The sequence below is a fragment of the Dasypus novemcinctus genome, chromosome X (genome assembly GCF_030445035.2).
Source record: "Dasypus novemcinctus isolate mDasNov1 chromosome X, mDasNov1.1.hap2, whole genome shotgun sequence".
NCBI lineage: Eukaryota > Metazoa > Chordata > Mammalia > Cingulata > Dasypodidae > Dasypus > Dasypus novemcinctus.
The window spans coordinates 187,073,088-187,086,360 of record NC_080704.1 but is presented as its reverse complement, the minus strand read 5'-3'; the positions used below and the strand labels follow the sequence as shown (position 1 = coordinate 187,086,360).

General features: G+C 43.8%; 1 protein-coding gene across 1 annotated transcript in view; it reads left to right on the top strand.

Moving 5' to 3' along the window:
- Positions 1–13,273, top strand: part of F8 (coagulation factor VIII) — a 382,001-nt gene that overhangs the window by 62,008 nt on the left and 306,720 nt on the right. The window lies entirely within an intron of this gene.

The following is a 13,273-nucleotide window of genomic DNA, read 5'->3' as shown; positions in this document are numbered from 1 at the left end:
GGCCAAAATCAATACACACAGAACAGAGGAAATGGAGGATGAAGAAACATAGCAAATGTGAAGTGCTCCCTGCATCATCTAATATATAAAAAATAAAAAAGAAGAGAAAGAAAGGGAAAAAAGGACAAAAGTGTGGTGGGGAGCAAGCAAGAAAAAGGAAAAAGGGCCTTGGGGGGATAAAGAGGAAGGAAAAACAAGAAAACAAAGCAACAGAAATACCAGACAAAGTTTCAAGCAAGGAATTCTCTTTGCAGTTAAATAAAATGATTATGAGTCTGACATTCCCCCTTCCTCCCTTCCTCACTTCCTTCTCTCCCAGGGCAACAGGAAAGCTGCATGAGGAGTCCAGTAGGAGATTCATGTTGGTCACTGGTGAATCAGCTCAGCACAGAAAACAATGACTCTTAATTTCCAGAGAGAGCACCCACACTTCACCAGGAATCCCAAATATGCTATCGGAAGCTTGGAAAGCACATCCTACATTCCCTCTCCCTTAGGTGTTCTATAGGAAGGCTAGTTTTAATTCTGACTCCACCTTCTCCCAGGCCAAGTTTCCTATCCCAGAATGTTTAGGTAAATTGGGCTTTCTCAGCAGATTTGCTTCTCCTTTCCTCCCAGGCTCTCCCCAAGCCAGCTGGTATGCTCCTCCAAGCTCAAAAAAAAAGTGGGGGGGGGGGACCAGAAAATTGACCCCACACTTATTTGACCTCTCTGTACCTCCCACCAAATCCCTCCCACTCATGGAGTCAGTCCAAAACCAGAAGGCTAGTGTAATCCCGGACCTTAGGGAGTGCTGGATTCAGGAAAGGGAATTCTAGGATATTGCAGACTCAGGATATGTGGATTTGTGGAACGTGGGCTATGGGGGTTTAGGGGACACAGACCTGGGGACCCTGCAACTAGGGAACATGGGGCTTGGGAACGCCACTGCACAACTGACAGTTTTCAGGGAAGACTGCAGCCACCAGCCCTAGGGAGAAGGGTCCCGCCTCCCCACAACTTCCGACCTCTGTGCTAAAAACCTGCAATTCTCCCTTTAGCAAGCACTACTTCTGTCACAGTCTCTCCAAATCAACGTCCATACACCTCTTGCCTTGGAAGCCCCCTAAATAGCCCACTCTAGCAAGATTCCAACACTACTCAGTCGTTTCTTTGCAGGAGAGATTTTGAGGTACACTAACTCAGATGCCAGTCTCTAGTGTCTTCTTAATATCCTTAATCTCTTTCACCATCTCATTGCATTTATTAAGGAGATTTGTTTGAACATCTACGATTAGTTGTCTCAACTCCTTTATGTCATCTGGAGGCTTATCTTGTTCCTTTAACTGGGCCATAGCTTCCTGTTTCTTGGTGTGGATTGTAATTTTTGGTTGGTGTCCTGGCATCTGGCTTACAAGAGTATTTATTCTGGGTGCAGTTTTTCTCTTTAGTTTTGGGCTTCCTGCCATTTCTCCCTTGCTGGTTGTGCAGTAGGAGCCAAGCATGTAGCTGATGCTGTAAGTTGTGTATGCTCAAGCTGCCCTCATTGTGCCAGAGACCAATGAATCTTCTTCCAACTTTCTCCTTTGCCAGGGGTAGGGACAGAGCGACAACTGTGTGGAATAATCCACATACAGGCCTAGACTGTAGTTACCCAGAGAGACTGATGAAGCTTCATGCCCCCTTCTCCCCTGCCTGTGGCAGGGGTGGAGTTGCAGTTGTGGGCAGCAATCTATACAGTGTGGGTCCAATATGATTGCAGTTGCCCTGGTAGACTTTTGATTTTTAGTCTGTACCAGTCAAAAGTTACCTGCAGTTACCTGGATAGGTTGGTGCAGGACCCACCAGCCTCCTCCCTGCCAGAGGTGGAACTGAAGCTTAGGCTAGGGCTACAGGTTGATCTGGGTAAGAGAAACTGGTTCCTCCTGTCACTGAGATTTTTGGTCAGCCTGGCTTCCCCTCAGGCTGTGGTGGAGTCACAATGGTGGCCACGAGCCTCTTTCTGACTTGGGCTGATTCACACCCCAGCTGTTCCCAGGGTTATATCTTAGCCAGCTGAGTCCACCAATCAGTAGCTGAAATCGGTGACCAATCATCTTCTCCCCTGCTTTTGGGAAATGGAGCTTCCAATTCCAGCCACAGAATAGCTCCTAAGACAGCTTGTGCCACCAGAGTAGGATAATTGCCAGCCTCCACAGCTTGGCCAGTAATTTCCCGGAGAGTCTGGCGCAAGAACCCACAGCTTCCTCCCTGCTGGAGGTGGCACTGGGGCCTAGGCTGGAGCTGCAATCTGACCTGGATGGAAAGAAGCTGGTCCCCACCAGCACTGGGATTTTCAGTCAATCCCGTATCACTCGTGCCAGGCACAGAGTTAAAATGGAGGCTCCAGGCCTCTTTCTGGCTTGGACAGGCTCAAACTTCAGCTGTTCTCAGGATTGTACTTTGGCCCACTGAATTTACTCATCAGTAGTTGAAACCGGTGCCCAACTGTCTCTTCCTTCCCCATTTTTTGGGAAGTGGAGCTTTCATTTCCAGCCATGGAACAGCTCCTGAGGCGGCTTGTGCCTCCAGTGGAGGATGGGCACTGGCCTCCAGGGCATGGAGCCCTCTACTTATGAGTCTTCTCTGTAGATGGGCAGTCTCCTCCTTCCACTCCTTCAAGGTCATTGCAGGATGCTCTTCTGGTCTCCTGGTGCCCCCAAACAGGTGCTTCAGCTAGCTCCAGAGAACTCTGGGTGTTCGCTAACTGCCCTGTAGCAGGAGCTGACTCTAAGAGCTCCTTATCCTGGTACCATCTTGCTTATTCTCCCCAGCCATGATCTTTTTACATGCAGATGTTACATTTACTGCAACTGATGTGCAGATATTGAAACATAGCTACTGACCATGGTTCCATTGATGAGATAGCTTAGACTCAGTAGCAATGAATATATTTAGCACCAAGATCTCTGTTTATGCCTTAGTTTCCTAAGGCTGCCATAACAAAGTACCACAAACTGAATGGCTTAAAACTACAAAATTATTTTCTCACAGTTGTGGAGTTTGAGCCCAAGGTTATGTCCCCTCCCAGAGAAGGTCATGCTCACTCTCAGGCAGTCCAATGCCCTTCCAGACCCAGTGATTGCCCAACGTAGAGATAGAGAGGTCTGGCCATATTGGCCCAAAGTGGGACAACTCAGAAAGGCCATTCTAGCTGCAGAACTCCTTATAGGGTTGGCCAAGGCTGTTATCGGGCCTGCACTGCAGCTTGGCCTCTATTTTTGCCTTCCCTTCATTCTCTTCTATTCCCTTCCCTACTCTTTTCCAAGGGTTGATCCCGACAGCATTCTAAATAAACTTCCTGCACAGTAATCTGTATCTCAGGGTCTGTTTACCAAAAATCTAACCTGCCATATTAATTCATATTTAAATATGCTCTGTCATCCATATCTAAAAATCTGCATGGCTGTAGCCTTGGCATAGACCTACATGCTTTTAGTTATTTGACAACATCATTTGGTGTCTGTTATCACTGGGTGGACTTCTTTCAATTTTTCCTATCTCCTGGCCATTCTGAGACTGATGTTTTTCCACTTTTTCCATTGCTAGCAGCCCACCAGCATCTCCTTGATTCTTCTGAGTCTACCCTACCACTTTCTCCAAAGTTTCCACTAGTTTCTAACAAGAGTCAAACACATCTCCAGAGATAGATATTTTGGTATGTGCTAGCAGTGCTCTCAATTTGATAATTTCTGACTAAAACGTTTGCAAGATCTTGGAGGAGCAAGAGCATACAGAGATCCTTTTTCCCTCTGAGGAGAGAATAAAAGCACAGAGGGTAGAAAAACAAGATTCTGAGACAGAAAAGGGCAAAGCCTGGGGAGAATATGAGGAGCCTAGTCAAGTGGGCATGGTTCCAGGTAGGAGTCCCTATTCAAAGGAACATAAGAGCATCAGCACTTTCTGAGTGTGTGGTCAAAGTCTGGAATGAACCTTTATGAGACAATACACACCTCTCCAACCTTTTCTATTAGAGTGAATATTTTCCATTACAACAGAAATACGTAGTTTATTTGCCTGAATCAGTTTCAGGATAATATGCACAGTAAGTGAAAAAACGTTCCAGAGTTCATAGTTTTTGCTCTTTCCTAACTCTTGTGGGGGTTTTGTTTGTGAATTTCCCTTGGGATTTGGAATATAAATCTTGCCAAATATATTTGGCAACAATGTCCTTGACATGCATTGTTATTTCACATTTTATCTAAAATCAATCGGAAAACCTATTATATTCCCTGACCTTTGCTTATAAGAACCTAAGCAGCTGCAGGAACAGATAATATAAATCTGAATTTCCCAGATGTTTATTTCAAAACCTTGGCAGACACTGTCAGGATGTGTCCAGAGTCAGCTTGTCCTGTTAATCATATCAAAATAATCTAGACTGTAAAAGAGTATCAGCAAAATAAAAAATCCTATCATCTTTCTCCTAAATACATGTGACTATCTACAGAACAATAACAAGTTAACCGATGAATTATTTATTCCACGTATTCAATTTTATACTTTCATTATTATTTATTAAACTTCAGGTTGATTGCTAGATGGACACTAAAATACAAAGCACAATGTATTAAATGTAGTTTTCTCATTAATTTGTAAAAAGACAAACATTAATGAATAAGTATTTGTTCAGTCTGATACTAGGCAACTAACTCTCTGAGCCTCTACTTTAGGGTCATTAATATTGCTCACCTGCAGGCTATATACCCTATGTGTGAGTAGCACTGACAGGAAGTAAGCAACATGGCAACCTGTTCTACCTGTTCTACCTCACCTTGCCTTCCCTGCTGAGGCAGTCCCTGAAGAGAGCAGCAACTGAAGTCTGTTTCCTCACAGCCCTCCTAGCAGCTGGGGGCAGAGTACTTTCCTGGGTAGCTTGTCTCCATCCCAGTTCACCCATTGTACTTTTCAGCTCCATTTCCTCATTTGTATTTGGGAGCAGCTTCTCCCAGATTCTAGGAGCCCTTATTTCCTGAGGGAAACTATGAAGAGGAAGGCAAGTGGGATAACCTGCAGCCTGGCCACTGCAGTGAGGCTAAGACTGCAACTGATGCTTGTCCTCTCCTCCTCCACTAAGCATTCTGAATTTCCCGCACACCAGCTCTACCTCTGTTCTCACTAGCTTACCAGGTGGTGTGATGCAAATCCTCATTCCTGAGGAATCTGACCCTGCCCATCACAGACCAGGGTTGCTGTATTTGTCAATTTTATCATATTGGGCAAGGGCACCCAATTGCATAATCTGGGCGACAAACATAATCCTCCCTGTCTCCCCTACATCTTCATAATGATTCATGTTAATTACCTCTGCTAGGTTGGTGACTCTTTGTCTTGCTAGCTGGTCCTTTTACACAAGGATCCCAAAGCACCCAGGTTGCAGTTGCAGTTTATAATTCAATGAAAGTGTTCCCCTTTTGGGAGAGCTTGCAGAGTTCAGAGTTGCTGGGAAGGAAGCACGAATTCCCCAAGTGGGTGATAAGCAAAGCTGCTTTACCTCCAAGCTGGACCTTTAGTTGTATTTTTTCCTTTATAAGATAGAAAGAGTCTGGTATAGAAAACTTGCCACTGAGTAGCTGGTTGTTCTCCATGAGGGATGGTGTCACATTGGAAACTCAGCATAGATTTTGTTGGCTGGCAGGTGAGACTTTCAGTGGCAATGCCTGCTAGATCAGTCTTAATAAGTGGGAATGCAAACTTTTTGGGTCCATGCATAAATTCCCTCCCTGTTACCATAACCACTTTGCTGTTGTTCATATCTTGCTAGCACTGGGATGACAGAAGCTGGTTGATGTTAATTGCCAGAGTCATTTTGCCTACTTTGTCGTTTAGTGCTTCTTCCATGGTGGATGCTCTCTGGTGGGCATTAACATGTGACATGAATATCTTTCTGTTTTGTGCTCATTCCCATATGTCTACCTACTATGCCTCTTCCTACTTTGTGCTCATTTCTGTATGGCCACTCTCTCATGTTCCCCTAACCCAGGCTTCTTTGTCCCTGATGGTCTAGTATTTTTCTTTCTATACCCCTGACCAAACAGTCAAGGCATTCGTTACTCAGTATTAGTCTGTTTATATTTGAATCTTGTGTCATTTCTCTTTCTGCATAAAGTGGACAGCCAGAAACATTGACCAAAGTTTGGCCCATTGGAGAGATTTTCCTTCACCACTGTCTCTCAGCGCCACCCAAATGAGGCTGTAGAACAACAGCAGTCAGCTTTGGCTTGCATCTGCATGTCAAACTAACCCATCTGTAAGTTAGGCTTGGGTGTTTTTGTTTCCAGCAGCTGGTCATCAGGAATCTCCCATAGTAACCAAGGGTGTGATCTGAGGTATAGCGGCAGTACAACAGTAATGAACAAGGGGTCCGGAAACCTGCTCGTCTAGCCTGCTTGTGCCCTCTGATCCTTACAAATCTCCATACATTCTACCACAAATCTTATTGGAAGATTTTCCTTATCAGTACATTGGCCCCTCGCCCTTAGCCAGTACAGAAAGAAATATTCATGACCTTCATCTGACAGAACCGCTCCTGGGATGGGCTTTCACCAGTGTCGTAAAAACCCTGGAATGGAGTGCAATGTAGGGTTACATGAGGTGGGGAGCAAAGAGACATGACAGTTGGGTCAGTCAATAGTTTTTTGCCTCCATTCAGGAGGTCTCCTTGAGAGAGGTTGCCTCAAAACAATGAAAATTTTAGCAAATCTGATGCTATATCCAACAAAGGATGTGTTGAGGTCTTCTTCTGTGACTGCAGATTAGTCAGTTTCTCCTCGTGTTTTCAACAGATTTTATTTTATGTGAAATGATTCTAAACTGCTAGGTTCAGGCTCACCATTTCATAAATCTCTTTCAGATTTTACCTTTCTTAAGAGGAAATATTCCTCTTTTCCTCAGTTCTTTTTGCCTTGACTTCAATATTGTAAATAGAGCTTTTGTGAGCAGCTGTCTGATATATCTATGTCTGTCTCTTGGCTTTCACCCATTCTTTGCATTCTGTGTTCAGCATGACTCCCATACCAGCAGGAGGCAGGGTTTGCTCTTTCTGCAATCTGATGCATTTTCTTCTTCACTAACGTAGCTAGAACATACACCTCCGGCCCAAATCACTTGTCAGATCTCCAGGTGCACAAATCCAGGGACCTATTGCACAGTCACCACAATATTTCCATGGTTTTGGTTGGGTGAAGGGTAATTGTGAGGCTCATGAAGGGTATCTTGCAGTCTTGCATGTACACTTTTATTGTAAAGCACCTTGGTGCATCTTTAAGACACTCTTTTTTCAGTATTTCTAATTAATTTTCTTCCCATCATGCCAGGTAAGCTTGTGTAGCAATGTTTTTTGGGTTTTTTTTTGGTTTTTTTTTAAAGATTTATTTATTTATTTAATTTCCCCCCCTCCCCTGGTTGTCTGTTCTTGGTGTCTGTTCTTGGTGTCTATTTGCTGCGTCTTGTTTCTTTGTCCACTTCTGTTGTCGTCAGCAGCATGGGAAGTGTGGGCGGCGCCATTCCTGGGCAGGCTGCTCTTTCTTTTCACGCTGGGCGGCTCTCCTCAGGGGCGCACTCCTTGCACGTGGGGCTCCCCCACGCGGGGGACACCCTTGCGTGGCACGGCACTCCTTGCGCGCATCAGCGCTGCGCATGGCCAGCTCCACACGGGTCAAGGAGGCCCGGGGTTTGAACCGCGGACCTCCCATGTGGTAGACGGATGCCCTAACCACTGGGCCAAAGTCCGTTTCCCTGTGTAGCAATGTTTCCACACGTTTATAGCTGTCAATGAATTGTGTGAAAGCAAATCAGGTAAAAGGAAATGTTTTAAACCAACATTGTTGAAATATTGATAACTTTTGTGCTTCTTGAGTGATTTTATAACTTTTTAATCACAGTTTAAAGAAAGTTTTGTCTGCTTTTTAAGGTTTAAAAAATTAAAAATCCCTGTAGCTCACTAATGTACCAATTTAGCCATTTTTAGATTGCATCTTCCTTCTCTACTTCAGCACTCCCACTAAAGCCTTTATAAGGAAAAGCAAAACTTCTCATGGGAATGGCTGATACTCTGGAGTGGCCATCCCTGAATGGAACATAAAGACTTTTCATCATTTGAGCGTAATACTGACAAAAAAATAAGTGATCAATATTTTCCAAGACCCCTTCTTATTCCTTTCACATCCATGTAATCCCAGGCATGGGTGGCTTTTACTCCAGCATAATAATACCCACAATCAGAAGCTGCCTTTCCTTATTCCCACTTTATCCTTATTGCTGCCATTTGCAACAAGGGGGGGTGTGTCTCACTGGTTGCCATTTGGGTCTCCTCCTTCAGTGGCTGTAGCAGAAACTAGGTCCTCCCATACTAAATGTAGTCCTGTCAGCATTTCCATTGTTTATTTATGTGATCCTCCATCTCTCATGTCTCCCATTTTTCAGAAGTCCCTGAGGGACACGTGATATGCAAACAGTATCCACCCACATCTATCATATTTAGAAACACAAGCAACCTTCCAGAACCAAGTGCAGTCACTGTAGTCATTTACCACCAGGGTACCAGTCTTCTTCTAGGGTAGCATTTCTCAGGCCAGAGCTGTGTTTTCAGAAGCAAGAACATATTGTAAACATTGACCTAGAGAAAGAGGAAAGGGAAAAGAGAAAACAAGACTACTCACCATTAATGTTACCAACATGGTTGTCCACCCATGTCTATCACTCTGAGTCCAGCACCTGCATTCTTTCTTTTTTTTATTTTTATTTTTATTTTATTTATTTATTTTTCAGGGTTTAAAAAATTTTTTTAAATTTTTTTCTTCTTTATTTTCTTTTAAATGTTACATTAAAAAAATGTGAGGTTCTCATATACCCCCCACCCCCCCGTACCCCACTCCTCCCACATCAACAACCTCTTCCATCATTGTGGCACATTCACTGCACTTGGTGAATACATTTTGGAGCACTGCTGCACCACATGGACAGTGGTCTACATTGTAGTCTACACTCTACCCCATTACACCCAGTGGGCCATGGCAGGACACAATGTCCTGCATCTGTCCCTACAGCATCACCCAGGACAACTCCAAATCTTAAAGCTCACGTGATATAGATTTCTCACTAAGAGGGTGTAGCAGTTTGATATGGTTATGAATTCCAAAAATAGATACTGGATTATGTTTGTAATCTGGTCTGTACCTGTAATCTGGTCTGTACCTGGGCATAATTAACTTATGATTAAGAGCCATTCACCTGACAGACTGCAGCTGACCTTGTGGAGAGAGCAAAGTCTAGAAAGCCTCATAGTCTTTAATTGACCTTGTGGAGAAAACAGAGGAGCTGAGCCCAGAGGAACCCAGGAAGCCTTAACCCTTGCAGATGTCAGCAGCCATCTTGCTCCAACACGTGAAAATAGACTTTGGTGAGGGAAATAACTTATGCTGATATCTGTAAGCTCCCACTCCAAATAAATACCCTTTATAAAAACCTATCAAGTTCTGGTATTTTGTATCAGCTGTCTAATATAGAGGGTAAAGAGTTTTTATGCTCTTTCCTAGATTCTGGGGCCAAAATTAACATTGTTTCTGGCTTATACTGGGAACTATAAATATTTAATGGCTGATTGATTGAATAAACAGGAAATACTCTATTCCTTTGCCAAGCTTGTGGGCTTCTTGTGGTAACATCAGCAGTCCCCCAACTATCTGGAGGGTCCTTCTTCCCACTATTGTCCAACCTGTAGGTTTGAATCTCTGAAGTTCATCCTGGGACCCAGATTCCCTGGGACTCCTACTGCTGAGTACAAATGCCTATGGACTTTGTTGAGGGACACCTTTTCCATTTCTCTTGTGAGCAGGCTGCCTGTGTTGGTAAGAGGCATCTCTGGGAGTGAAAGTCCTAGGCTTGTACTCCGCTTGGGTTCTTCTCTGGATATTCTGTCATCCCTGCATAATCAATCATAAGGTCCTGACATGGTCACCCCCATTTTGCTCTGAAATTCTTAAGCCTTTGAATCCTGCTTGCTGAGGAGGTTTTCTCTTTGTCACCACATTTGATTAAACTGAAAAATCCCTCTCAACAGATTTCTGCTTGGCTGCCTCATTCTGTCGGTCCTCTCCGTGCTGAGTGCTTTCCTGCTTCCTCCTCCTGGGTCTCCTATGACTGTTTCTAGGCACACATGCTTGTCCTAACACACTCTTCCAAATTTTGTCTTTTGGGGCACTCAATGGTGAGGGAGATGAAATAAGTCTGTTCTGGGACTTTCACAAACATCCTCTCTTCTCCCATACCCATCTTCACCACCACCCCTCCCCCAGAATAGAAAATTTCTAGGTAGGAGATATCCTTATGTCTTCAGTCCACCATATAACACCAGGCCTAGACTTGACATCTTGTGGCCCCAGCTGGCTCCCTTCTCCATTAGCTCCCAGGCAAAATTCCTCATAGTGTGTGTCATTGCCTGTGGATCAATGATCAAGCACTGTGTCCCCTGGAAGTTCAACTGATGTTCACAATACTCTGTGCTTCCCTTCTCTGTAGCCCAACAAAGCTCTCCAGTTTAGATCTCTCTCTGGACTTTCTAGCCAATATATATAAGAGGTCTATAAGGCCTCTTCACTCAGACATGCCACAGGCAAATCAAATTCAATTTATCTTACCCCCTATTTCTATCACTTGGTGTTGATAATGTAAAGTACCCCAGCCTTCTGTAGTCTACCTCAGCATCATTCCTATCATCATCCCTATACCACTTTTTGATTTATCCATGACCTTGATGCAGTCTTTGCCTTGTCTTCTACCTCCTGAATCCTTTCTCTTATGACCCCTGAACTGTTTGCTGCTCCATAACCAGCAAAATCTTCCCCTTCTATCTCTATACACACACACACACATGCATACACACGTTCCCATCCCTCTCCACCCACAGTCTCTTCTGAGTGTTCACTCTCTCTCCTGCCCTCACTCAATCCTGGCTCTCCCATATAACCCACTCCAACCTGCTCATTCTCTCACAAACCATTCACCTCAGCCTCAGGAGGTGGGGTGGCAGTCCCCATTGATCCCCACTGTTGTTCTCATACCATTGCTTCCCCTTCAAGCACCGATTTCTACCACCTCAAGATCTCACAGTCATCTCCCCTCCCCCACCCCTAGATCACAGTGTTGTGCTCATGCCCTACCCATCATCATTGTCAGTGATGTCAATGTACCAGTGGATGTCAATCACACATCTAGGCCTCTCTGTTCCTTGACATCTTCACCTCCAAATATGTGCCCAAAATAATTTTTGTTTATACCCGTTGTGCCATTATAATTATAGCACCACTTTTCACTCCCACAATTGTCCCTTAGCCATGCCCACACCACTGTAAATAGCCTCTCCATTAAACCACTGCCAGGTCAGCAGTCATCTGTTTCCTGATGGGATCCTTACTGATACCCCACCAATACACACATGACTAACAAGTTCATATTGCCCAAATTTACCCCCAAACCTCTTCATCTTTCTTTTATCTTCTTCTGTCATTTACAATCCAACAATAAGTCCCGGTGATTTAACCTTTCAGACGTTGTCTTCAGTGTAGGCCCTTCTCTTTAGCTCTGCCACTACACCATCATCTTAGCTTAAGCTTCTGCTGTGTTTCACCTTCCAACCAGTCTATCCATCTACTCTGCCCTCCCTCTTCCACTCTATTTTACACAATGAAGTCAGAATGACTTGTTGCCCCTTTCACTGTGGATTCCCCTCTTACAGATACAGCCGTTAATATATCCCAGGTCACATTGTTTCCTTCCAATGCTCTTGAGTTCAGGACGTGTGTTCCTTATGGTTACAATAGTTCTGGGGCTGCTAGATCTCCAGATAATCTACCTCCTCAGATCAGGCAAGCCAGAAACGCTTTCCCTCCCTTCTGGTTTCTACAAAGGAAGCTCCTTCCAGTTAGCAGCCCTTCTCTTTCACTTTCCATGCACAACAGGCATACTCTGTTTGGTCCACCACCTCCCCACCCGTCTTTGAGACTGGGATATACAACTCCCATTGAAACCCTGGGATAGTTCAGTCCAAAGGCCATGTTGTGGTTGACTCAGTATAACAAGTCCAGGTATACCATTGCTTTCATCTTTTTATTGATCCCTATCCCAGAGAGGGAAAGAAAAAGGAAAGTATGACCTCCATCTCAATTCTTAGTTTCTTTGATTGTCACTGAGGCCAAATTCAGTTTAAAGGTGCACACAAATCCACACAACTGTTGAATCTTGATAAGTGTTACCAAGTAGACACAGCACCCAAATGATTAACTTACTAAAAAACAACTACTTTTGCATTATGTCATTTTAAAGATTCAGCCTAATCTATGTGTTGTGCTTAATTCCCACAAGTATAGCATTCCTTCACGTTTGTATAGACCCTCATGCATTAAAAAAAATGCCTTGGCTTTAGTGACTCTCACAAAATCTCTAGGCTTTATTATTTTCATTTGACAGATGAGGAGAGCAAATGTTCAGAGAGAGCACAGGCTAGAGAGAGAAGAAACTCTGTATAAAGATAAGAACTCTGCCCTAGGAGTCAGCAGATCTGGATTGTCAGACTCCTAACTTTGTCAGGTAGGGAACAAGGAGGAATAGGAACGAGCTTTCACCTAAGAGGGTTTTGATAACTTGGGCAAGGAATAACATTTTGAGAACATTTATATGATTTCTGATTCAATACCCAATCAACAAATAAATGGGTAATTGGGATTATGTGAAGAGATGAGAATGAACATTAATGCAGGATTAAATGTGAATTATGGTTCCTGGCAGTAGTCCTCAAAACACATGTCCTAACTGGAAGGTAATTTTCTCTGTGGCATTCATGGTATCCCTAAGAAAGGAAGTATAATTTAAGTTCATACAAACCAATTTTGAATAAAAGGTATTAGATGAAAGTTGCAGTCTATATCTTTATTAAAGATGAAATTGAAGTATGCTGTTGTTATTGCTTTGGCAAAAGATTTTTTTACTGCTATAGTATATGGATATTTATTTTATGATTTATCTTTTTTTTATTGATTTTGTAATAATATTACATTAAAAATATATATGTGAGGTCCCATTCAACCCCCCACCCCCACCCCACCTCTCCCCCCCCCCCCCAGCAACACTCGTTCCCATCATCATGACACATCCATTGGATTTGGTAAGTACATCTTTGGTCACCTCTGCACCTCATAGTCAATGGTCCACATCATGGCCCATACTCTCCTCCATTCCATCCAGTGGGCCCTGTGAGGAT